Consider the following 26,738-nt stretch of genomic DNA (forward strand, 5'->3'; position numbering starts at 1 on the left):
ACAGACATTGCACCTTCCTGAAAACCAGGGACTGGAGGTTTCTGCACAGGTGTGCAGTGTCGTATGCCTAAGCAAAAGGTGAACGTGGCTGGGCAGGGAGCAGAGAAGAGCCTATATTGCGGTACTTAGGGCTCTCCGGGACAGGCATCAAGGCCCAGATCTGCAAAGATATTTCAGCACCTAACTCCCATTGAAGCTCTTTGAGGATCTGGGTCCAAGTTGCTCTTGCCTAGTAGCAAAACTAAAGCCTAAGTTTTGACTCAGGGTATCTTTCTCACTGCACTTCTTCTTGTGCTCTGCAATCGAAGCCCAGCTATTCTAATAAATAGTTAGAATAAAGGACGTACCACCTCAGGGTTGGCTGGTTTCAGCTCCCAGTACACATCACTGCAAGTGCGTTGGATCCTAGACGTTGGCTGCCTTGTGAGAGGTCAATATCAGATCAGTTCCATCAGATACCGATATCAAACGACTTCCGGTCTGCCCCACCACATCACTGCTGGAGATGGGAGACCTTGCCTTCAGGCCTTGGGGAAAAAATACTTCCCATTCACTTTTCATTTTATTTACTAACTAACCACCACCATTTAGCTCACAGTCAGCCCGTCTTGCCTCACTAATCTCTCCTCCACCAACTCCCGAGCGTACATGCTGAAAAGCCTACACTTTGTGCCAGCGGGAAGTCTGAGGCACACAGTATGCGACAGAAATCCACAGAGTGGATAAGAGATCAGAGAGGAGAATTTGACTCAACCACTGGCCTGTAATTAGTGAACCAGAGTGCTTATTTTCTGCAAGCCACTTCTCCCAAATTAGTGTTTGGACAAAATCTGTCCAAGTGCAGTGTAAGTAGTTGTTGCTCTTTATTATCTGTATTGCGGTAGAACATAGAAACCCCACCCCTGCACCAGGGCCCCACTGTGCTAAGCACAAACACGGGAGACAGACAGTCCCTGCCCCACCGTTCTTAGCTGGTGGTGAATCAGGATCCCCCATTGAAACCAGCTGGACCAAGCTGCACCAGGGACTCCACAGTAGGATGTGTCTGGGAGATCACCGGGCAGCACAGCTCGATACAGCGGCTCCGACCTGAGCAAACACTTTACCTTGCGGTGGTGAGAAAAATGCCAGCTCCAGTTCCCAGAACAATCTGCTCTCATTTTTGTGGCCTTTTGACTTCGACGTGAGCTGGCTGGTTGTGTCTGCAGTGCAGGTGTCTGCCAAGGGGCAGTTTGCACATGTGGTCGCGTGGACAGAACTGCACTATCTGCTTTTCCGTTGATGCCACAACAAGGAAGGGATTGTGCGTCCCCAGGCCGGCAGCTGTTGCCTGTTACTCACTGCCAGCGGGCTTGGAATGCTTCTCAGAACCAAACAAACATCACACGTTGAACCGAAGAACCATCCTTCTGGTTTTTTAAATGTGCTGCATTCCCGTCCTCTCCCTCCCTTCCCCTAGCCTCAGTCCACATGCGCTCCACGCACCCCTCCTTCCCCCCCCATCCGTGTCCCATTAGTGCTCTCTCTCCTGGCCAGTCTTTCCACTTAGCTAATCCCTTCCTACCCTAATCCCCCCCCCAAAGTTAAAAATACCAATGCCCCAGCCTCTCTCCCTCTTGCCCTGCCGGAAACCTCACATCACTAACAGGGCGTGTTCAAGCCATTGCTCTGTCGGGATTGCTATTATTTATTGGGGTTACTGTAGCACCGGGGGCCCCACCCGCGGACAGGGCCCCAGTGCACAGACACTGCACCAAAAGATGGTCCCTCCCCCCAAAAGCGTACAGTCAAACTTAAAAGACAAGACAAAACAGGTGGCTGCAGACAGAGAGCACAGGGGAACAATGGGACAATAGGACAGGCTGTTGTACCAATATTGCAGTTGACTAAACATTGCCAGTCTTGTTCTGTGCGGACTGCATCCACACAATACATACACTACCCATAAGGAGGATGTCACGCGGGCTGCAGCTGTGTGCTGATTGGCTGCAGGCTGAGAACCACTGCACTAGACTGATCTGGGGTCACCTCCTAGGGCTGCCTCTTTGACAGTGGGTTAGTTGCTTAGCGTGAAATCCTGGCCCCACTGAAGTCAAGGGCAAAACTTCTATTGACTTCACTGGGGCCAGGATTTCACCCTTGATTTTCTCTGTGCCTCTATTTCTCATCTGTAAAATGGGCATAGTAGCATGCCTTTTCTCCCAGCCTGGGTCTGTCTGCTCTTGGAACAACTTACCAAGGGTCGTGGTGGATTCTCCATCACCAGCAATTTTTTAAATCAACATTTAAAGTTGATTAAACGTGTATTTCTAAGAGATCGGCTCTAGTTCAAACAGGAATTCATTCAGGGAAGTCCTATGGCCAGTGTTATACAACAGGTAGACTAGATAATCACAGTGATCTGTTCTGGTTTTATAATCTATGTATCGTCAGTGCATGGGCTGTCTCTTACTAGGAGTTTACACAGTGTCTAGCTCAGTGAGGCTCTGATCTCAGCTCTACCATGATACAAATGATGGCAAATATCTCCCCATAACCGTGGGCCATGCAGATCACAGATGCAACTAGGAAAGCCATTTATTAGTATTCCTGGGTTTTCGTTTAATCTGGTGTCAACAGTTTTGCCTGTAGGAAACATGTACAATTTATAAATACAGAGAAACAGAAATGTCTCAGTACTCCATTTTAAAAAGAAAACGCTATCAGAGATAAACACTCATTTAATTGTCCACATCTTTTATGAGGGTCAAAAATGTAGGGAACCAAACTACAATTTAGTCTAGTCCTTCCCGTTTAGTAACTTTAAGTGTCATAATGAGAAACATGCCAAAGCTAAAGGACATAATGAGACTAAATAGTCAGGTAGCAGGTATTCAGCCCACAATTTTTAAACCAATCATTTGCAGCCAGGCAGATTGAAATAATAAGCTCTTCAAGAGGTGCGAACGTTCACACCCATTGATCTGAAGGGGGTGTGAACCTTCCAGGCGAATTATGATCACGGACATGCCAGCTTTGCTATTCACTTCACAGCTGACGGCTGTACTCTCTCCACTTGTTCAGTGCAACTAGATGTACCTGCTATGTCTGGATGTAACAAATCCGTTTGACTATCCTCCATTCCTAGCACATTTCTTAAATATTCCTCTGCCCCAATTTCCTGAGCTCTGGATAAAGACCAACTGGCAGCCTCCATCGTTATGTATCTTAGCCAGCCTTAACAAGGTCTTGCATTCTCCTGCTTCTCTGCCTAGCATATATAGAGCAGTCTGGATTAGTTCTGATCATTTTCTGCTTTAATTCCAGACTCTGGGTCTCTGTGATTTCTTGTTCGGTTTGTACTGATGGCTGGGAGGACCATGACTGGACACATGGCATCATGAGAACGACGTAGCAGGCCGTGCGCTGAAAATCCCACAGGCCCCCACCTGCCAAGAGTCCAGTTAGCTTAGTAAGAGAGCCTGCTAGTTGGGCTTGAAGTGGGGGACTGAGGGCCACTTGCAAAGGAAAATAAATTGGGCTTGTGCCCTTCATTGTTTCTTTATGACGTATTGATCTGGCCATCTCTGGTGCCCATCGCCTAGTATCAAAGCACCTCGCACTCTTGAATGTATAAAGAGGGTGTGGGCGTGGGAGCCTAGGGGAGAGGGATTGTTGGACTTTTGTGCTCTAGAAATTCAGGTCCCTCTCAGCTGGTAGACTGAGGACAGGAGGATGAGTGCAACACTGACATCCCAAGAGTCCAGAGAATGGGCTTGGAGCCATGGCGAGGGGAAGGGACTTCCGCTAACGGGCTTCCAGTCCTTTGGTTGTGTTTGTCACTGTGGGTGGGATAGAGCTAGGGCCCAGATTCTCAGAAGTGCTTTAGGCACCTCACTTTCATGGAATTCAGTGGGAACTGGGCACCTAAATACCTTGGAGGACCTGGGCCCAGCTGGATATAGATCAGCTTCAGCCAGAGATCTCTCACCAGCATGGAGCCCCCCTGGGCTGGGGCCCGGCTCTGACCTCGCAGCTCAGCAGGGTCCGAGTCTGGTCCCTGGTGAGTAGTAACTAGACTACCTAGAACCTCGCCTGCATCTTATGAGAGCATCAACTGTTCTTTGGGGCAGGGACAAGCTTTTTGTTCTTTTGTCTGTACAACGCCTAGCACAGCGGGGTCCTGGTCCATGCCCGGGTGTCAGAGACTACCACAAATGACAAATATACAGAACAACGGCTGTACCGGGCTAGGTAGACGGACCAGGCTGAGTAAATGCAATACAGACTTGGCAACACTAGAGAAACCAAGGAGCGTCTAGTTTACTACTAGGTCAGGCTCTTCTGGCTGGAACCTTCTGAACCAACATCCCACCTGCTCTGCATGAGCATTCAGGATCCAATGACCGTTCTGCAGCGAGAGTGGGTGATGCCACGGCTGCTTGCAGGCTGGGTACCCGTGGGCTGCCTTCCCCAACTGCGAGTGTGGCTGCACTCCAGCGGCCGTGCACACACACAGAATTAAAAGTGCTTTGGGATGCTTAAAGCTGAAGGCTCTCCACCAGGCTGCCCTAGCAGGGCTCCCAGCACAGAAGTATCATGGTTTCCAGCTGAAGGGAAAATAGTCCCCTCTGCATAAATAAACAAAGGCCAGCTTGGGAAAAATACTGCGTTGAATTGTGCCTGGTGACTTTGTAGTGTCAACTGATGCTCACTAAACGTTATGTGGAAACTGTTTAACTCACAAGGTTATAAAAAAAATGGGGAGAAAAATGAACAATAAAAAAAAAGAGCCCAGGTTTGCCTTTAAGCTGCTGCGTGGAACTGCTGACAAAGCTGCTCCTGACAAAATCCCAGCAGGAGGGGAAGAAACTGTCTCTTTGCTCTGCCTGTCTCCCGCTGAACGAGGCTCACTTTTAATGGACTGAATACATACAACATACAGCTGACAACAAAGATGTTAGACTAACCTAACAAGAGAGTGAAACAGAAACAGCACACAGCGAGTAATTAGAATCTAATTAATTTGCATTTCACAAGAGACTCAGAGATGTCAGGGGGGAAAAAATTCCCAAAGATTAAAGGCCTTACAGAGCCGGGAGTGGGGTGAGTGGAACATTCAGAGCAGATGAAACTGACAAACAGAAACCGGCAGAGCCAGTTGGGATGTAGAGAATTAAATGGCAGCAGGTGTGAAAGTGACAGGACTGGGAGCCCCCGTGAACAAGGGTGGATATGGGTCAGCAAAATTACAACAAAAATATCAAACCAGCAACTTTTCAAATGTTTTGCAGCATTCCTTCGTTTGCGGTGTTCTCTCCCCCTCCCGCTGGATGACTTTGCCAGAGGATAAAAAAAGAAAGAAAGACGACGACAGTATCACAAGCACATCAAGCTACTTGAACCGGGTTTGAAGGGAAAAGAAGACATTGCACAGACTTTAGGAGCTCCACCAACAGAATTACGGACTGTGACTTCCCTAGCTAAGACAGTAGCTTCCCAAAATTAGTGCTCACAATATGTTCAGCACTCTATTTCTTAACGCTGGCTGCTCCGGTGAGGCAAGAGATTCGGGAGCTACATAACATCAAGGGAAGATTTACCGCTTATTGCGAGAATGATAGCACCAGACAGAAGAGGGTGTTGTCAGAGATGCCAGAGAGGCCACACGAGCCCTAAGGAGAAAAATAAAAACCCATCACACCCCTTTTTGCCACATTATCATCATTGCTAGATATTGACAGCTGTCAGGAACGCCACGCCAGCTCCTGGCATCGCTGCCCTGCCTGTTTGTGTGAGCCACTTCGGTAATTAACTGCTTCCGTGAGGTTGGGGCAGTCCCCGGGGAAATTTAAGATCAGCTAAGTTCAAATGAAACCAAAGCTGTGTAAGCGTCATGTTTAGGAAAGGCAGGTAATGCCTGTGAAAGACCTGGGTTCTCTTGCGCCATACCTGCTTGAGTCTCAGTGGATTGCAAGGTATCAATTCCCTTGGGATTTACAGGACTAATTTGTCATGATTCAACACAGTATCTTGGCAGCAGGGAGGTGGAGACACACCTTTCAAATGTTTTTTTAATCTATGGAGATGCTCTTTTGGGATACACAGGGAGATTTGAATGAAGTTGTTTGTTTTCCTTTTACTTCCAGTTCAGTTTGTAAGACTCGCAGAATGGAACTGGCTGCAGTAGGGTATGTCACGTTTCCTAATCAAGTGAGAACGAGTTTGCTTGGTGCAGAGCCCAGATACTCCAAAATGGAAGACATCTTCTGCAAGGGGAGAGGGGGTGGTTGGGGAGTCAGGGGTCATTGTCATTTACAGGCAGTCAGGCAGAAAGAAAGAAAATCAGCTAATGCTAAGGCTGGCTTCCATTTCACCTGCCAACTTAGAGTTTCCCGATTCAAGTTCCAGGATCTTTATTTCTTTAATGTCCTTAGTCATCATCCTCACACACCCTGTGTTTAACCAGCCACTTGGAAAAATGTTTGTCTCACTAATTATTGCATTGTGGATGTAATCATTAAGAAGCAGGATGACTGGAAAGACATGATGGAACAGCACATTGCTGTCCTGCTGATTCTGCTCGGGATCTCCCTTGGCCACTTAAAGATCACTTCTGTAGCAGCAGCTTCCAAAACTCCCTTCTCACGCACACCAGCCCTGACTGTGGGTTCTGGCCACAGAATGGCTGGGGTCGGTGGAGGTCGCAGTAGCAACAACCAGAGGTGACGAGGGCCTGGACAAGAGCTTAAGATGCGAGGATAGAAGTAAATGGTCAGATCTTAGAAACACTGGGTAGGATTCGGACTGAGCCTGACCGTGGGGTGCAAAGGAGAGAGGGAGTCAAAGACGACCCTCATGCTATGGGCTTGGGGGCGGAGGAAATGCCAGAATTTCAGTTATGGAGGAGGCATCAGAGACGCAGGCTGAGGTGTGGAGAGCTAGATCTGGGGGTCACCAGTGAGGAAATGGCAGCTGAAACTTCCTGCGCAAAGGAGATCCCCCAGGGAAAGGGCCTAAAGGGAGCAGAGGACAAGGACCCACCAAGGTAGATTTGGAAGGAGCAGCCAGAAGGGTGGAAGCAGGAGAGGACAAAGCCAAGAGAGGGGCGAACAAATCACCCCGGGCAGAAACAGCTTGGGGGTTAAGGGGGATTGAGGATGGACCATAAGCCCGGAGATGTGGCCAGCAAGCGGTCACGCCCGTGGCCAGAGGAGCTCCATTGGTGTGGGGAGGCCAGAAGCTGGATCAGAGGGGCTCCAGGATGGCACTGCAGGAGAGAAATGCAAGACCAGAGCTTGCTGGATGAGCTCGGAGGAAGAGTAGAGGTGGGAAGGAAACTGGAGAGGGAGATGGGGTCAAGGACTGGCTTTCTGTCTACACTGTGATAAAAAATCCCGTGGCACCAAGTCTCAGAGCCCGGATCAGCTGACTCGGGCTTGCGGGGTTAAGAGCAGCAGTGTAGACATTTAGGCTCAGGCTAGAGCCAGCTCCGAGACCCACTCCTCCCTTGTGGGATCTCAGAGCCAGGCTTCACTGCTGTTTTTAGCCCCACAGCCCGAGCGCCCAAGTCAGCTGGCCAGGGCCATGCATTGTAGCCGTACTCCCAGGGCAGAGAGAGGCTAGACCATGCTTGTATTGTGAGGGGAAGGAGAGGGAGAAGAATGGGAGAGTCTGGGAAGTGTATCCAGCCACCACGAGGGCATGTGGTCAGCAGGTCAGGTGGAAGGGTTGGAGATGAAGAACAGGTCGGGGGGGAGATGACTCCTAGAGGGGGAGGGGATAAACTCCTGCTTGCACCAATGTCAGCCTATACCGACGGCCCAGCGATCCCCCATCGGACGGCACACCATGGGGTGCCACATTCTCACGCCATCACATCTGTGCAAGCTGCAGCTGGCTCCTCTCTAGGGTTATTTGCAGCCTTTCTAAAATTAGCCGGAGGTTTCCTGATCAAAGCCCTTGAAGGGCAGACATAACACTGGGGACGCTGTGCCGGTACATTGCAATCAAGTTACGCATTCTGGGCTATCCCACGGGTTTGGCTGGCCATGTCAGCGCTTCCTTCAGCTCACACAATCAGACAAGGCCTGGAATACAGGAAAGCCCCTGGTCTCTTATCTGTGCTCCAGAGAACAGTCATATCTTCTGCTGTGTACTACCCGGCTAGCCTCAGGCTCTTGGAACCCTGAATATAAACATTTGCTCATGTTCCAGCTGTTGCTAGAACCAATTTATTACGTTCTTCCCTCCTTGTATGGCAGAAAACATTCCAACGCACACCGAGAGTTTGGGATATGGAGTGGTTTTATACCTGGCCCTCCCACTTCCATATTTTCACTGCATCAACGCTGCAAAAATGCAGATGGGTATTGATTTTTCTTGTGGGGGGGAAGATCAGAAGAGAAGCATTTAGCCCAGTTGGTCCTTATCTTTCGATGGGGGTTAAAATACTGATGATATGAGAAGGTTTCTTTCTGCCAATACACTTCAGTCCTGGGCAATGCGCCGCAAACACTGTTCAAGTTACAAGAACCGTGATTTGGGGCAGCAGAGCTGGGGGGATCTCCAGGTAGGAATATGCATTCTTCTCCCATTGCATGTGCATGCACACCCCCCCACGTCCCATTAATGCTAACGAGAGCTGTGCAAATGCACAGCGGGGACAGAATAACCCCCTAATTAAATAGAAAGAGCTAAAGAGACCTCCCTCTCATTCCAGTGCTCTCAAGGGAGCCTGATTCTGCCATATTACAGTTTTAGATCAGCATAAGGCCACTGAATTCAACTGAAGTACTCCTGCTTTACACCCGTGCATTTCCAGACCTTTGGCCGGGAAAGGAACATGATTTCATCTCTTCGGCCCATTCCTGTGTAGTCCTTACTCAGACAAAACTCCCACTGAAGTCAAAATCTTCAGAAAAAACAAACCGGCTGCTCTATCTGAAGTTAATGGGAGCTTTGCCAGAGCAGTGACTGCAGGATCCAGCCCTTCATTTGTAGTCTGAGTGCTACAGAAATGTTGCCACAAGATGAGGAGGTTGTGAGTCACCTAACCACCAAAACCATCGTTCCAAGCCCTGTATCACTCACAGGCTGGGCAGGGAACACACATGCATTTATGGCTTCATGTATTTTTCTTCACTGCCCATTTAAAGCCTGCACACGTGCAGCCTTTCAATCCTTCAGCAAAACTGTGTCTGCCAGAAACCGACCGCTCTGACAGGCAATTCCTCTCACTCTCAAACATGATGGCTCAAAACCCAATTCTGGATAACAGCTGGGTTGTTTTCACATGGAGAAAATTAACTCAGGAGGCTTAGTTTACGTAGGCCTTTCCCCCAGGTAGGTAGATAACAGAGCTTTGGAAAGCTTTAACATTCGTTATTCTCTTTATCTGTTCCCAGAAACTTCTCGCCACCAGCAGCAGTCCACATGGAATCCAGGTGAGCCCATTCACCTGCACTGTGAGATAAATAACCCTCATTGCCTCTGGAGTAAAACATACTGCGTTTGGTGTAAACCCACAGCGAAACCTGGGAAAGAAAGACTCTATCCTGTTAAGAGAGCAGGAGGTTCAGCTGGGACACAACCCTCAGATAAGCACGGGCAGTGTCACTGTCTTTATGAGGCCCTGAAGGAAGCCTCTAAAGTTCCAAGATAATGAGCTTGAACACAGGAAGACTGAGCTCCCTGACAGGGGATGACGAAGGGTGGAGAGAAGGGGCGTGAAGGGGGCTCAAATCAGCAATCTCTTAGTGGAATTTTAATGCAAGGAAGTGGCTAGATAGCCAAGCCTTGCTGTGGAAAGACAATTATACCCCACAGCAAAGACCATCACTGGCTCTTGAAGGGCCAAGAGACATCTCCTGGTGCTATCAGTGGCAGCAGAGACCATGAACACGGATAACAATGTGCAGAAGCAGCCTATAAATGCAAAACAATAGGCCCCTACCTTAGATGGGTCCCTGGAGAACATCAGAAACAATTTGTGCTGGGCTCGAAACAGGAGGGCCCAAGTCTCAGAGAAAGTTGTCAGAGGAACAACTCAGAGAAGTTGTCAGAGAAATTCCTCTGACAATTCTGCCACTGTCAACAGCTCAATTACAGCACAGTCCTTCAGAGACATTTGCAAACAAAATAAGGAAGATGAAAGATTAATGCACAGTTATCCTGACAGCCATCAGTTAGGCTGTGATATGTTTCTGCCTCCGGGATATGTGGCAGACATTATTCATAGTTCCCTTCTCACTTGTCATTATACAAATCTCAAGCAATTATGGCTTAAAACTATATAAAGTTCATAACTTTCCAGTGTGATTTGCCTGTAGATTTGTTAGTTCAGGACAGATCCAAATTATACAATTTGTGAAACCCAATCCACATTTTAAACCTGAATATGTTATGGCAGAGATTAGAGATTCACAGTGATAATTATGCTAATGTTGTGTGGATGGATAACTGGCAGCAAAAAGTTGTTCTGAAATGTCTATTTATAGGGGGGGTGGGATCTTGCCATCTCAAGGCAAACATATGGGCTAGCAAAAGCAGACAAATTAAAATGAAAGTTTTTTTAAAAGCAATTCAGGTCTGTGCAAGCTTATAGCGTAACAGGTCGTTTATTATTATTATTAACTGTTATTAAGGTCACCCATTATTTAGGTCACCCGACACTTCCCATTATAAGACCCCATTTTCAGTTACTTATAACTTTGCTAAATTTTAACTATTTGGGCTGAAATTTTCCATGCCATGCGTCTGCCTCAGGCTGAACTGTTTTTGGAAAATTTGAACACAAAAGTATTCAGCCATTTCCAGTAATAAGGCCAGGGAAAGTGCATTATGTTGCCCATGTTAAAAATTCTGGTATTTTTTTCTTTGGAAAGCTCTACCATTCTCCGTGCTTTGAAGCAGGGACTTGCAATTTGGCAGGGTGATGGCCTACGAGGCTGGGATGTGCCTTTTGCTATCCCCATGAAAATCCACTCAGGCATGGCAAAGGTATGAGCCTCTGAAAAAAGCAGTTTGCACATGCTCAGTAGAGACTTTCTACAGTGTTGCAACAAAAAACTCTGAAGATTCTTCTGTACTGAGCATGCTCCAGCCCATAGCTGCCTGTGAGCCATACGGTGTCCAGACTCGGGCACTTGAAACAAGAGATAGACGTGCGGGGGGACAGGAGGAGTAGATTGAGACAGGGGCTTTGGAAAGGGGGAGAGTGTGTGGAACTGGAAGCTGGGCAAGGAGACTGGGATGGAGATGGGGATGAGAAGCTGGAGGAGTGGGGACTGGCTAGGTGAGGAGAATGGGACTAGGATGAGGAGCCGGGGTGAGGAAGAGACATGTTCGAAGAGATGGGGCAGGAGGGGCAGGCTTGGGAGGAGATGAGCGGAAGAGTTGATACCCGCTAGAGTACATTCCCTGCCAAACCCTGCAACAGAACCCAAGATTCCCGAGTCTCACCATTCCTTTGCTGCCAGCAAATATCTATGAAACCCACTGGACAAAAAAAATAGTCCCAGCCCCCTCTAGTGCTAGACAACATAGAGGATGATAACCTACTACTGCTACCAATTACCCCCTTAGCTGAAGTGGCAGAAGTCTGTATGGTGGATCTAAAGGTTCCAACCCTGCTGGTGACTCTTGTAAGTGCCTATATGAGGCCACAAAATGGAATTTATTTTTCTATTTGCACTATAAAAAAACCTAGGAAACGACACACAAAAAGCTACATTAAAAGGACATTATTAAGATTGCACAGTCAAGCACTTCAAAGTTAGGCGATGCCAGAATTTAAGTTACTCACAAAACCTTAATTCGGCCCCCTTGTGTGTATGCATTGTGATACACTCTTTGATTGCATGATCACACAGTGCTTTTTCTCAGGACCTCTGCCTCAGTCAGCACCCTGCCCCAGGGATGACTCGGAGCTGTGTAGTGAAGGAGACAGTTTGTAACAAAAGAGGTAGGGTTCCTACAGACAGAAGTTGGAAGATTCATAGTGAATGAGACAGGGGATTGCAGGAAGAGAAAGGATGGGTTCCTGGTTAAGACAGTTGACTGCTGTCAAGGAACTTGTTTCTATCTCTGCCTATGCCACAGAGGCCTTGTCTGATGCTGGGAAAGCCACTTAAACCAGACTTTTCACAGGCGGTCACTAACTGTGCATTCCTCATTTTCTAGGTATCCAACCTCAGACCCTGGGTCTGATCTACATAAGTGCCAAGAACTCAGAGCGGCAAATGAAGTCAATGGCAGTTGAGTGCTGTATAATTGTAAGTACTCTGAAAACCTCTTGTCCTAGGTGTCTCAAATTGGGCACCCCAAATTAGTGGACACTTGACCTTAATCTCTCTGTGCCTCAGTTCCCCAGCTGTAAAACAGGGGTGTTAATAATATATCTCACATTTATTAATGGTTGTGAAGCACTCAGCTGCTCTACTGATGAGTGCCACTGAAAAGCCCAGGAGGAAATTTACAATTTTGCCTTCAGAGCAAGGTTTGAATAGCATGCAGTAATTAAGGCCTGGGGCCACACATTGAATAATGAGGAGGAAAAAAATATTGAAAAGCTGCTCATTAACTGAGCACCGTCCATCCTATGCACTGAGTGAGGCAGGAGTCCTGTGGAAAAACCTGAACGTTAGTATTAGGGTGAGGGTCACTTAATTTGCAGAATTATGAAAGAATGAGCAAAAATCTACTGTATTTTGTTCACCTTCCAAAGTATAGTTCTGACATCTGCTTCCTGCAGGGTAGTGCTGATCACGGCACAAATGGTATTGCATTTTCTCTCTCTCAGGAGGTTGTAAGATTCAAATTTTTAGCCTTCTTCTAAATTGTATGGGCCATCAGTCAACTCTTTGAGATGGTTTGAGGAGACAGATTTACACAAACACTCAAAAGCTCAGTAGACCCAGCGCAGTATCTTTTATACCGAGCAGGAAATAAATCATGGATTGTTTTTTCCCCTATATAGCCCTGCAGTTTCTCCCAGACACATTCCAAGCTGGAGTCACAAGGAAGTTATTTACCAAGAAAAACAAGAGAGTTTTTGGTGCCCTTGATTGACAGACCGTGTTCAGCTTCTTGCAGCTGTGCAAGGAAAGGGGAGCATATGGGAAGCTTCTCCCACTCCTTGCATCCCTGTGCAGGGCTCAGCCACAAGCCATGTCATTGTGGTCTCTTGAGAATAAGGACTGTGGCTAGCTCTGGCTCCCATGGCATTAGCCACACTGAGGGTGGCTGGGTAGAAACAGGGCCACTCCTCTGCAGCGGACATCAGAGACAAACGCATCCTGTGCCCTCTTCAAAGATGAGGCAACAACTGGTCCCCTGGAAACTCAGGGAGGCAATTAAGTCAGTGGGAGCAGGAAGAGGTGCTCGGAGAGGCAGTGCGGTGTACTGGTAGATGGAGGGTCTATTCCTGGCACGACTGTTGACCTGGGCGAGTCACTGTACACCTCGATTTCTCTTCCCCTCCTTTGTCCATTTAGTTCACAAGCTCATTGGAGCAGAGCTTTGCTCTTACCATGGTGTGTGTGGGGACAGGGTCTAGGCCCCAGGGCCATCGGTTCAGCTGGGAACCTCTAGACACGGGCCCGCTAATGACTCCCAGCTCCGCTGCTGAGACCACCTGCCTCCAAACCTCCTCCAGCGCAGGACCTGCCTTTGAGGCACCACCGAGCATGACATTGGTCTCTGTGATCTGTCTGGAAGAGAAAGGGTCTTGTGGAGGGGGCGGGGGTGAATTGCCACAGAAGGTGTTGGTTTTATTTTATTTATTTATGCCCTTTTACATCTTCCCTTGCAAGCCAGCCCAACCCAGCACACCAGACAAACGGTCCTAATATGTCATCAAAAAAACAGGTGCTTTCTTAAATAGACACCTGGTCTTTTACTTTGGATAGGGAACCCTGTGCTCATAATAACATCGCCCTGACAATTAGCAACACAAGAACTTTCATTGCCAGGCCCAAATTGCAGGCCCTGGAATGCAGACAATAATTAGCACTCGGTTTTCTAAACATATTTATTGAACCCCACAAATTCTCATTCTCAGCCTGCTCTTGGGAGTGTAGCAATTTTCAGATCATAACAGGATCTGAGTGGGAAGGAATGATCAATGTGCTCTTTAGTGGAGTCCTGACCAAAAGGAAAGAGACTTGTATCGGACACAGCCCCTGCCAGAGAGACCATCCAGTTCAGAAAACTGATCCGCCCTGTGTGCAGCATACATGGATTGCAATTCAAAACAGGGCGTATGTGAGACTTACCATGGGGCATGCGCCCATTGCTGGCCCTCTGCTCAGGAGTCAGCTTCACCCTGCAGAAAGTCAGACTGGCTACACCTCCAGGGAAAAGGAGAATGAGGCCTTTCCCCATTCCTGACTCAGCCCTCCATAAAGAGCCCTTTGCTGGATTTCGATGCCCAAGCAGGAAAACTCCCAATTCACTCCATCCGTCTGGAGTACCACTGCCCCACGCTCCAGAAACCTGCATGGTTAAAGTTAGCATATTTCAATGTAACAGGACTAACACATGGACACCTGTCGAGTTACAACCCCTCAGGGTTCTGGGGATTCCAGTTCTAAGTAGTAAAATATGCACATTCATTTAAAACAGGAGAAAAAACAATAGCTGAGCTAGCCTCAGGGTAGCTCTACCTAATGCGCTGACAAGTTATGCAGAATTCTCACATGAAAATGTGCTTGCCGGTTCATCCGGGTTTATCATAGCACCGAGAGTTCTGTTAGACTGGCCCCTTCCCTCCTGCCAGCATGGCTGTCCTAGGCTGGCCTCATGCATTAGCTCAGCCCAACCCATTTGATGAGGAAATCACAGGAAGAGGACATTGCTTGCTGCTACGTTTCCCTCCCAGGATGGGTCCAAAGCCTGGCTGGAGGCTGAGAGTCCTGTCTCATGGCTGATAAAGCGTTTCCTCTTCTGGGAGCACCATCCAGACAGTGTTCTGAGGGACACCTGCCATAGCCCATCTGTCCTGCTGGCTGGTCTAAGCTTAAAACCTCGGGCCCAGAAACAGTGAAATGCGGAGATGAAATAAAGGATCCTTCTCTACCTTCTTTGTGCCTAATTCCTGACCCAGGGCTCACGGACAATGTCTTCTGCAACTCTACCTCTGCTGCGATACGCAAGGCCCATGAAATGAAAAAGGCAAAGCATTGCACCATGGCGCTGCTGGAGTTAATAATGAACAATGCTTTGCACGGGAACAGAAGGCGTTCATCTAACAATCGCCGAGAACCTTCCAGAGAATACTGCAGCCTCCCAGCACCCCTCAGGGAGCGACCCCTATGATACAATGAACAGAAAATGGTGGCATTACACGGTCCCCATTGGGCACCAATCTTCTCTGCTGGCGATTCCATGCCTGACCCAGGTCTCTCTGAGATCAGTGGAAATACTCCCATTGACTTCCATACGGAGGTCAAGATGGTGCCATAGCACCGTGCCCATCTTCTTCAGTCCATGGCCTTGCTGCTAAAAGGGCTAGCAAGCAGGCGCCCATTAGTGCCAATGGGAATGGTGCTTTTGTTCAATACGGGCACCCAGGAACTGGTTATGGGCACTGAGCTTTTGTCAGGCGGGTGAGTAATATCTGACCCTTCAGCGGAGAGATGCTGTGTCCCATCGCCAGCCACTGGGTTCGGCCTCAGCTGAAACTAGCTTTCATTGTTTTGTTGAAACATGGGATCTGGCTGGGCTCCGAAAGGAATGAGCAGGTATCAGTGCTAAATTAGAAACACCCTCTATTACTGTCCTTACCTCTCAGTTCGGTTTTCAGAGGCAGACAAACCTTTGGGACTAAGCTGCGGTATTCCCCCGGGGCAAGGTCGTCCATTGGTGTTGGGGATGCATGCAGGCTTGGTCAGGAGACAAACCCTGGATGCACGGGAAGGTGACAGGCTCCAGGGGGCTGCAGAAGGGCAGGGAGTGGGTAAGGATTCCCACTATGGATTTACCATGCCCCGGCATCAAAATGGGCCAGTCAGCTAGTCACATCCTCTCTGGCAAACAAAGGCTGCTCTAGGAGCAAGGCATCTATGCAGCTCTATTGTAGGTACTCGTATGGCACCTAGGCACTTAACTCCTACTGATTCCAATGCTCAGGTGCTTTGAAAATCCCACTAGGTGCCTAAATGCCTTTAAAAATTTGTGCCTAAGTGACTTGCCCATGGCCACAGAGGAAGTATGTGGCAGAGCAGGGAATGGAACCCAGCCCTAGACTAGTGCCAATGGGGGTAGCCTTCCTCTCTAACCTCTCCATTTGTATGCCGGTCAAGGTGGGCTCAACCCAGCCCTTAGAATTCCACACATCAGAAGCTACAGGGCTAAACACAGTTATTCTCTCCCAGGCAAGCGGTGATCTAGTGACTATTTTTTGACAATGTAGACACACCCCTCCCCTACGATCAGTTAGGTGGGACCACAGACGTTAATTGGTGAGCATTAGTGTGTCGCTTTTCAGATTCCCCTTCTACTCGAATGTAATAACCTTTCAAATTCTCCCACAATACATGTATTTAAAGACCTGAGGTGTGCATGTGTGTGTGTGTTGGTGGGAGGGGGAGTAACACCGTTTGATTTGCTGCAATGAAAGATGTCTAGTTCTAAGATTATTAAAATCTACCTGCTGCACAAATCAAGTTCTTCCATTATACTGTCAATAGAATATCCTCATGCAGAACTGAACAAGCGTAAAAAAAAGTACAACCGTAATCTTTTTATAAGCTTCTTTTTTTGTGCTAACATTTATGTTAATGCCAATTTCATCTTTGGCTCATCAGATCAACTTAAGCATCTTTCTCTCTCTCTCTCTCTCTCTAGTAGATGAGAAATAACTATTTGGAGGCCCAATCTTGCATTCTGTATTCTGGCAAAAGCTTCCATTCAAGTCAATGAGAGTTTTACCCACGTGAAGAGTGCAGGATAAGTGCCTTGCTGGGAGGTTTTACTAACCCAGTGTGATGGACCAGCACAACACAGCATAATTATGGAATGGGCCATGATACGGAGTCCAGAAAAGACAAGCAAAGCTTATTAGCGGCATCACATGTGGGTTGAGCGGGCCGTGCGCTCAGCAGCCTTGTGCGCAGTGTCCAGAAAACAGACCCCAAACCAGCAACACGTCTTCAGTCGGTAGCCCCAGCAAATGATCACTGACTGTGATGTCACCTATCATCTCTGCTGTTAGACTGGTAAAAGGGCAAGGATCACTGGGGCAGCCTTTAGTCCAGCAATAGGAACCCTTTGGGCAAATAAATGCCCAGGGCCCAATTCTGCCCCCTTTACTCCCATGAAGTAGTTACCTTACTCCACACGTTGTCCCACTGAACCCATGGGGACTAGCAGAGCTGCCCTCCTGCTTTGCCCAGTTGACTACATGGTTCCACGATAGTGCAGATCCAGGCTTCCGGCGCCAAACCCTCCGCCCAGCTGCACCCATCCCAAGAGGCTCAGCAGAGCCCCAGGAACTTCCACGGGAACAGGCTCCGTGACATCCACGTAGTGACTGACCCTCTGCCCGCCCCAGCGCGTGGCCACTGCTGCTCCACCAAACCCTCTGCAGGAGAGGAAACAGTGAGCTGCACACAGGGCTGAGCGCCAACCAGGCAATCGGCTGCCTCTTCGCAAGGCGACAGCCCTCCCGAACCCCACCCTTTCATCACAATCCATGCAGCAGAACCGCAAGGTGGGCCAGCCCCTCAGCTAGTCTGAATCAGACTCCCCAGCCCTGTGAGAGGAGCCCGACATGCACAAGGAGGGCTGGGTTTGCCCTCAAAATGCTTTAGATTGACATCAGAAAAAACAAAGGACCCGTCTTTCCCCCTTGCAATGCTAGCAGGGGCAGACGATAGAGTCATTAGACGACTATCAGATTCCTGTCATCTGGAGGATAAAATTAGAAAAATCAACCAATTCCCAGGAGCCTGGTTAAATCAATACAACTTCCAGAAAGGAGACCAGGCACAATGCGAGGGGCAGATAAAATGAGACCGAGGCCCCCCTACGTGGGCTGATATCAGTGCAACATTTCAGAATTGGCAGACGCTTTTGCATCATTTATCAATTACAAGCCGGTTAGTTCAGCAGGAATAACGAATGGTAGGGCAGTTTGCGACTAGTTAAGTGGCACAAAGGTGAGACGGGACATTTGAAATTCCGGGCAAGCTCAGAGCCTATTTCAGCCTGAAAAGCTGGGAGCTCTGGCACAGCAAGGACAGAGGTAAATAAGACCAGCACACTGCATGAGCCACATGGCAGCCTGGTCTCCGCGGCTACTGCCTTGCGGGCTGCATTGTGACCTCATTTATCTCTATCCCTGCTGGGGGCACACACCACGGTGGGAGGGGCACCAGGTGGCGATGAATGTCCCCTGGCTTTAATGATATGATTTTTCAATGCATTGCATCCCATCGATTTTACACGATTGAAGCGGAATAGCCAGGTGTTGAGACTGCACTGCAGGCACTCGCGAGCGGATTCGCTGTTCCATCAAGTGCCCTTTCTGCTTCACTGACAGCGCGAAGGGGCCTCAGGGAGTGGAAATAGCTCCTGGAGAGAGCAAGTGATGCAGGTGGCCCTGCACTGCCCCTCCTCCCTCCACGCAGCCCTGGGGGTAGACGTGTGCAGGAGAAAGGCCAGAGTGCTCTGGCTAGCGTGGGCTCTGGGGAAGTAGCTGGACATTAGAGCAACCCCTGCGGCTGTTCTTACTTTTGCCAGGGGCTGTGCTGCTCCAGAAGCAGCCCAGAGAGGCAGAGATGGTATACCCACCCTGCCCCCCGGCACGCACTCTCCTCGGACCGCATCTCCAAGAGGCCCGGCGCAGACGTGGCCGTCAGAGTAGCAATCTGTCAGGCCTAGTACGTAACCTGTGGAAAACAAACAACGTCCCTCGTCAGCGGAAAGCAGGGCAAGATTCCATAGCCGAGCAAGGCCTCTGGAGCTGCTAAAGCCTAGATGAAAGCAATTCTGTTATGGGTGAACTATCAGTTGATATGCAAAGCAAATAACTCAGAAAATGAAATCCAATGCTTCCCCATTAACTCACTGAAGGAGACCCATGGAGTCAAGAATTATAAGCACTAACAGTGCTATCTTGCTGTCCCAGAAAAGGAAACACAAAGGTTAAGGGTAGGTTACTTGAAAGAACAAAAGTGATAAAATCAGAAGCTCTTATTCTGAGACTGATTCTTTAGAAGGTTATGAAGCACTTCCTTCCGATTCCCTTCTTTTGTTCTTCTGTCTTTATTGCTCTGACTGTACCAAAGGCTAAGGGCACTGCTGTTTAGTTCTCATGGAAAACAATAGCAATTTGTTTGGAGGATGGAAGGCTTAACACTGCAGAAATAACCACCCCCTTTTCAAAATGGCTTTTTCTAGTATATTTCCCTTGTAGTCATGAACTGAAATCCTGCTCTCTTGTTTTAATGTTGGCTTGCACGGATATTAAAGCCAAGAAGTTAAGTGGTGCGTAATTATGGGATTGTAGCTGATAATTATAATCCCACATTGAAATCAATGCTTTGCAATGAAGGCCACAAAGTCCGGATGGTTTGTAGCTGGCTTATTCCTAACGCCATAGAATTTCCTGTTAAAGTAATGGGAACCTGAACCAAGGATTTAAAGAGCCCAATAAAAATATCTCAGCTCTGTTAACTCCCTCCAAATATCTGCGCTAGAGGAATTCACTTCAGACTGTACTTTTTATGAAACAAATGTTATCTAAATGATGCATGTACATGTGCCCCCGCACAAACACACAGTTTAGTTAATAACATAGCACGTTCCATTTCAGATGTGTATCAGTTTTCTGTAATTGTTTATAAAGAAATGAACTAATGATTCCATCTCCTCCCCATTTTAGCATGGATCTATACTTATCTGTTACTATCACTTCTCTGTAGCAGCCTAATACCACTGTTCACTTTATATCCTAGGTGCTTGATTTATTAGGTAATTTGTTCCTTTGCTGTGGTGCTGGCCTGCCTGTCATCCATATAATGGAATGATGGAAGTGCAAGCTATAGACGCCAGGCATTAAAAACTCGGCAAATATGACCTAGCTAAGCTTGATGTCCAGAATCAATCCATAGCAATTTTTGTGCGTTTGCTTTGCCTGGGAGGAAAAAAAATTATCAAAAGTCAGACCTCAGTGTCTGTCAGTAAATACTCTCTGCCATATTGCACCTGACCCCGCTAGACAGCGGAGAGAAAACAGAGAAGAGATCTGGATATTTGAGTAATCAGTGTGCATGCTGCACTAAATGGAGTAGTGGCTCCTGTCGGAAGACAGGATACTGGGCTAGATGGTCTCACCCACTACGACCATTCTGCATTCTCTGAGGCTGGCTCATGTGAAGCGTGTGCATGCTAAAGCATCCCCGCCTAGCCCTAGATCCCACACCACAATCTTCCATCCAGTCCCTGCCACTAAGCCACACCCTTCTGTGGGGCTTCATCTGGTGGATCTCATCTTGAGTGGGTTTGGTACTTGCCTCCCCCACTACCCCAAATGGTGGATTGACTCTGCAGGGAGCAGCTGAGTGACATGCCAACTCCCTCTGGGTTAGGAGCCTCCTTATGAGCATTACAAACAAACAGACAAGAGGACAACGCCTGCTACCACCTGCAGAAGGGACCCATTACTGGAGACTAACAATCCCGTCTGGAGGAGTCCTGGGCTTTTGCAGACCTTCAATAGCGTTTCAGATCTAAGGGGTGGATGACACCCTAGTTCGGGTCTTACTTTATCCAAACCAGGCTGGCCAGCCAGTGATTCGGAGAAGCGCACGCACTTTTCAGGGCTCATCCCAGTGATGAATCATTGCTCCATCATCACTAATTAATCTCAGTGTTTCATGGTGGGAGTTTGCCATTTTGTGTCTTTCACCAAACCTTCCTCTCAGATGAGAAGGGCCAGAGAGAAGAGACCCACACAGACACTGTATAAAGACGCTGAGTGAATAATTCAGCTAATTGAAGTGAATACTTGCAACTAATTGTTTGTGAGGATTTTCTCCTTTTCCTCCTATTATTCAGAAATTGCCCGCAACCTGATTGTGAACATCTCAAATTTATTCTGAATTATCTGTTAGTTTCTGCAGTCGATAATTCTTGATCTACAGATAGTTTGGACTAGGATTAAAATACACTATGCAATTCACAATATACCATAATCTATGTAACTAGCTTTTGTAGTTTAAATGTATTAACTTAATCTACCATCACAGGGTAGCACAAGTGTCTAACTCTCCAGTCACATGCACTTCATCCTGAATTGCTTAGTGATATGAACCATCCAATCAGGGAACAGAAACCAGACACATGTCATACGGAACTAACCCAGGTGAGCTGATTGTGGGATCTGGTGCCATGCCGTTCAAACTGCGTATACAATCTCAAAAGGTGTGTGATGCGAGCATCTGAACGCAGGACTCTGTTTTCTTGAGTATTCTCGCTAACAGGGCTCGAGTTTGAGGACGCTCCCTGGCAACTCGGACAGGGGAGTCAATACAAATTTGCTTTCAAATTAGAACAAATAGTCCTAGGATGCATTTCCTGCCGTATGTTCAGGGCACACGTACGTGCTCACCTTCTCCCATCCCCCGCCACGGAAGAGCAGCAATCAGCTCCCAGCTGTGTTAGATTGCATCATGCTGTAGCTCCCCTTGGTGTGGGGTCACCCCCGTTGAGTCTGTCTTATTGTACCAGGGGTGAATTTAGCATGTGGGCTTTCCAGGTGCAGGGGCTCACCCAGTCAGGTAACCTCAAAAAGAACAGCACCAGCACCCCTCTGCTGAGCAGCTGGGCACATCTGGGAAGGAATGAGTTATGGCCGGAGAGGCCACCCCAGACTTTCCACACCTACGGTCAGCTTCTCTTGTGGGTGGGACATGTATCCCTGATCTCATAGCTCACAGTGGGTAGGATAGTAGGGACTTCCCAGCATGGGCCATTATCTTTGCTCCCCGGGGGACATTTTCCTCCCATTCTTCCTGCAGCAAGATACAACGGCAGCATTTTCCTTTAATACCCAGATGGCCTCATTTTGAAGGCCAACAAGGGAGGAAGCATGTGGTTAAAGTGCCGGACGGGGGGTGAGGAGAGCTGGGTTGCTACCAGCCGTGCTACTATTCACTTGTCTGTCTTAGGCATTTATAGGCCCTGTCACCACAGCCTCTGGGACCCGCACCGCCTCCGCTGTGTTTATATCCTCACACCCGCCCCAGAGCAGGGCAGTGCCATTAGCTCCATTAAACAGAGGGGGAACCAGGGCAGAGAGAGACCAAGTGACGTGCTCCAGATCACACAGGAAGTCTATGGCAGAGCAGGGAGTTTACCCTGGATCTCCTGCATCCGCGGCAGGCACCCTACCCACTGCACCGTCCGTATCCCCATGTATAAAACGGGGATCAAAATCCTGACCGGGGTGCAGCATAGCCTGTGTTAATGTTTGTAAAGGGCTGCTGCAAAGCCTCGGTGTGACCCTTGGCCAGAAGGAGCTGAGGGAGTGCTAGGTAGTCACGTCCCTCTGCCTCGCATATACATACGAAGAGCTGTACCGCGTTACATGCTAAAGCCACACCGCACTCATTGCAAACCCCACCCAGACACCACCAGAGCACAGAACAATTCTCCACCAACACATGGGAACCATCAGCCAACAGCAGCATGGGGAGGGACTCATGCTGTTACCATAAACACAGCTTCTCTATAACCTCGCTTCCAGGAGCCCACATGGTTCAGTCAGCAACGCTGCACAGTGCAAGGACCCCGGCTCGGGGAGGGATGGAGGAGCTGAACCTCCGGCCTGCAGGCAGTGTCCAAAACTATGCCCTGAACGAGGTTTTGGAACCAGTGTCCCTGCTCCTTCGCTGATGGCTCCTGCAGCTCAGTGTTCAGCTACTGGACCATTGCACCGCAGATGAGAAATGAGAAACGTCGAGGGCTATTGAACACGGCACGTTTTTCCCATGGCTCAGCACAAGTTTATTTAGCACAGGTGTTGCTACAATGGTGATACATTGGGAACATTCGCACTGCTCAACGACCCTCAGGCTCACACTTCCACCCGTGCAGCGAGATGCTCCAGCAAAGCCACGCCGGCCTGTAATCTGATTGTAACAGGCAAAACGGTGGGTTCTGGGCAGGGGAGCAGGTTTATTCTCGGCGCTGCTGCTTTTACCTGGCCACCTTCCTTTGTTGTTCTGCTTCTCTCTCCCCGGTGCATGTATTAGGGCGTTTAAAAAGGAAGCAACAGCGGATTTTAAATTTTGCCACCTCTAATTCTGAAGACCGCAGCAAAGATGGCCAGGAAGGATGGAGATGCAAAGCAAGCGTTGAAGCCCAGGAATCACTGATGCATCTCGCTGTTCAGAGGATCTCCCATGCTGATAATAATCTGATCACCATGGGTGTGGATGACAGCGGCAGCTACAAAACCTCCAAGGCGATTCAGAGGTGCGCGGTCCTGGTTCCCAGTGCATGTAGGCATCTGTGTGTAGTGCTCATCCCCGCCGGCAGTGAAGTTCTGTGCAGGTGAGGATGAACGCCTGAAACGGCCTCTAGCAAAGCACCATGCACGCCCACCCAGGGGGACAAAGCAGCCTTAAGTCTCAGTTCCATTATGCCAACTGATATTTCGAGGCTGCCCATCCCCACAGTGGGAGTTAGAGCAGTTCAGAGGCTGCTAGGGAAAGCTGGACAGAGTAGAGATCCCTCGCAGTGCAGGTGTTTTTCAGGGGCCCTTTCTGCACCACGTAAGGTGCCATAATGGTGCCCAAGCGGGGCCATGCCACGTTAGTGCTACAGATTAGGGTTGGTGTGGAAGTGGGAAGCCCCCCAGCATGTACACATGGGGGGTGAGAGACCTTTGGGAAGTTAGGGCGTCTCTCTCTCCCCTGAATTTTGTTGCCTCTTCTGCTGATCTCTGACTAATTAGGGGTTGATTGGCGGGAGCTGGAGCAGGTTTGCTGGACATACCCCAGAGCTGATGGTGCCCACCATGCTCCTATTCACTGGAGAGCACGCTATGCCAGCAGGCTGCCGGGCTCACGGCAAAGGCCAATCTCCCAAACGGCAGGACGGCTCTGACCGGGCAGCGCTCCACGGGGGGCTGCGAGGAGGGGCAGCAGGCCAACTGGGCGTCCAGGTGAGGAAGGCTGGTGTCTTACACAGCACGACCGGGACACAAACCTGTTGTTGGGACCCACTTCTGAGAGGGACCTGGGTGTGTACTTGGAGAAGAACGCTAGGCCACCGTCCCAGGGCATAGAGGGACCTAGACAGGCTCTCTGGGGCTTCATTTCTGGCCCTACCCCCGACTTGCTCTGGGCCTCGGGCATTTCATTTTGACCTCTGTATGTCAAAGAGCCCACTCAGATTGGGTGCCCAGCTTGATTTTCAAATGTGCTTGGCCCCCACCGGCTTCAGCTGGAGCTGCAGGTGCTCTGCCCCTCTCAGAAGCCAGGCAGAGGCCTCTGAAGTTGTGCCCCTGGAAAACAGAGCCACCCAAACTTAATAGGTCTCTTTGAAAATTTATACCTCTACCTTCTCTGGCTCAGTCTCTCCCATGGGGACAACACCACTGATGCCTCGGGTGTTCGGGGAAGGCCTTTAATGTTTGGATTGGGCTTTGAAGATGGGAAAGTGCTTCATAAATATTAAAAGCTTTTCCCAGGCTTGTGGTGCTCTCCCTACTTTGGGACAAACTTCCCAGCCCTCTTGGATCATCCACTTCATCACACTGTAAAGCCGCCTCTCTTTTAATCTCTCTGCAAGTTCCTTGTTAAACAAACCTGCCTTACCGACTCACCACATTTACGATTGCAGCTGAGATTAGGACCATGATGCGCACAGAAGAATGTCAGAAACGCACTCTGGGCTAAGGGCTTGTTCTGCCTTTCCCTGCCCATGCTGGCCCTGTGTTATGTGACTGAAAAACAAAACAGGAAGCAAAGAGAAAGGAAAGTCTGATTTCAGCATTTTTACTAGCCTGGCTGCTTTGACTGTGGGGCCTCTCAGAGAGAAGAGAGAATCACGTGGGTGTGACCAACTGCTGGCGCTTACCAGGCTTCGGAGAGAAACACCAGTGACTAATTTAATGGAGATAAGCCATTTTGAAAAGTCTCGTTGCTTCGAAGCTGTTCTGTCTCTCGACAAACTCCCATTACCAGGAGCAGGGAGCACCCTGGTTATGACTCAGTCCCACTCCAGGCAGAGCACTGCCGTATTGCAAATGCAGATCTTTAAAATGAAATGGAAAAGGAAATTAACACCTCTGGTGTAAAGACATGCAGGGCCACGCTCTCATTTACATCCATGCAACTCTGGCCTAATTCCACTGCACTCAGCTTGGATGTTCACTGGTGGGGCTGCGAGCGGAAACTGGGCCGTAGTGAATATGCTAAAAAGAGACCGGAACTGTGACAGCTTTGAACCCCCTCAACATTTTGGGACCCAGCTCTACACTTTGGGCTTTATCCTGCTCCCATTGACATCAGTGGTTGCATCTCTCATTGGTTTGAGCGGTCAGGACCCAACTGCTAATGGCTAATCTCTGGAAGATGCATCCTCAGCCAGACACCAGACACCAGTCCACAGCTCGAGCCCATTTCGAGCCTGCGTAACACCGACATCTAGCTGGCTAGCGACTTGGAGGTTGCTGAAACACAACCACCTCCTGTGCTACACAGGGTAGGGAAAATATGGCACACTGCATTTGTCTGGGCGCAGTTTGCATTTTTATTGGTCTACACCTAGATTTCAGCCTACAGAAAGGTTTTGAAGAGGATCATTTGCCATCAAACCTTTAATAATCCACCCACATAGTACATTTAATTATTGTTTTTACACATGCAGAGCCAACATGCCTAGAGCATGCAATCAAATATTGCATGCCATTCTTCCTGCATGCTTTGCCAGTGCGTGTCGCCCATGTTGTTAAGTTACCACTTGTTCCCAAGGCCACGTTACCCAGTAAGACTCATTCTGTTAATGACTGGGATCTCCCCTCCTTTCCATGTTGTTTAAGACACATACAAGTTCTAATCGGGGCTTAATTTATATAGTTTGGCTGGGAGCCACACCTGCTTCCACATAGACAGTTAGGGACTAAGGACAGACAACCTGACGGAGAGAAAACCACCGCCAGCCTGACCTTTCACACAGCTCCCAGAAACAGCCCCCCACCCACATGCCTCTTTTCTCGCCCTCATCCCCGGAGGCCCCCCCATCATGAATTATGGCTAATACTGGCTCCCTCCCACCCCACAACTCTCCCACCGGTTTCCATTGCTTCCCCCTCTCCTAAATCTTTTCTCTAGGGTATTAATCTATCCCCAATCCTTCAATCCACCAATAGCCCCCTGGCTACCTCACTCCCCACAGCTCTCCAATTAGCCCCAAAGCGCATGTTCATTTTTACAATCCTCTCACTCTCCTGATTCCCCCACTCTAAGGGCCTTCAAGACATACCCCTCTGCCCCGTCCAACATCCTCCGCCGAGGGGAATCACAAGTTTAGTGGCTGGATTTGGCAAGACCTTCCTTTCCCCAAATGAGTGGCTGTTCCACCAGGAAGGGGACCTGGGCAACTGATCGACAATTCTTCAAACGAAATGTTCCTCCTTGCCCCAATTTTTTTTTTTTTAAAACTTGCCTTTCTTCCAGAATATTGTTTGTGGGCAGTTATTAACAGAGCATACGCAGTGCTGCCTGAAATATAGACACACAGAG

The 26,738-nt window shown here is 48.8% G+C and overlaps 1 long non-coding RNA gene across 2 annotated transcripts in view; it reads left to right on the forward strand.

The window, feature by feature from the left end:
- LOC125644445 (uncharacterized) overlaps positions 1-26,738 on the forward strand; it is an 84,825-nt gene that overhangs the window by 50,803 nt on the left and 7,284 nt on the right. For both annotated transcript variants that reach the window (XR_007359007.2, XR_007359009.2), the window contains exons 2-3: positions 9,387-9,425; positions 12,163-12,254. This is a non-coding gene — a long non-coding RNA (uncharacterized LOC125644445). The remainder of the gene's footprint in view (positions 1-9,386; positions 9,426-12,162; positions 12,255-26,738) is intronic.

This window comes from Caretta caretta, chromosome 10 (genome assembly GCF_965140235.1).
Source record: "Caretta caretta isolate rCarCar2 chromosome 10, rCarCar1.hap1, whole genome shotgun sequence".
NCBI lineage: Eukaryota > Metazoa > Chordata > Testudines > Cheloniidae > Caretta > Caretta caretta.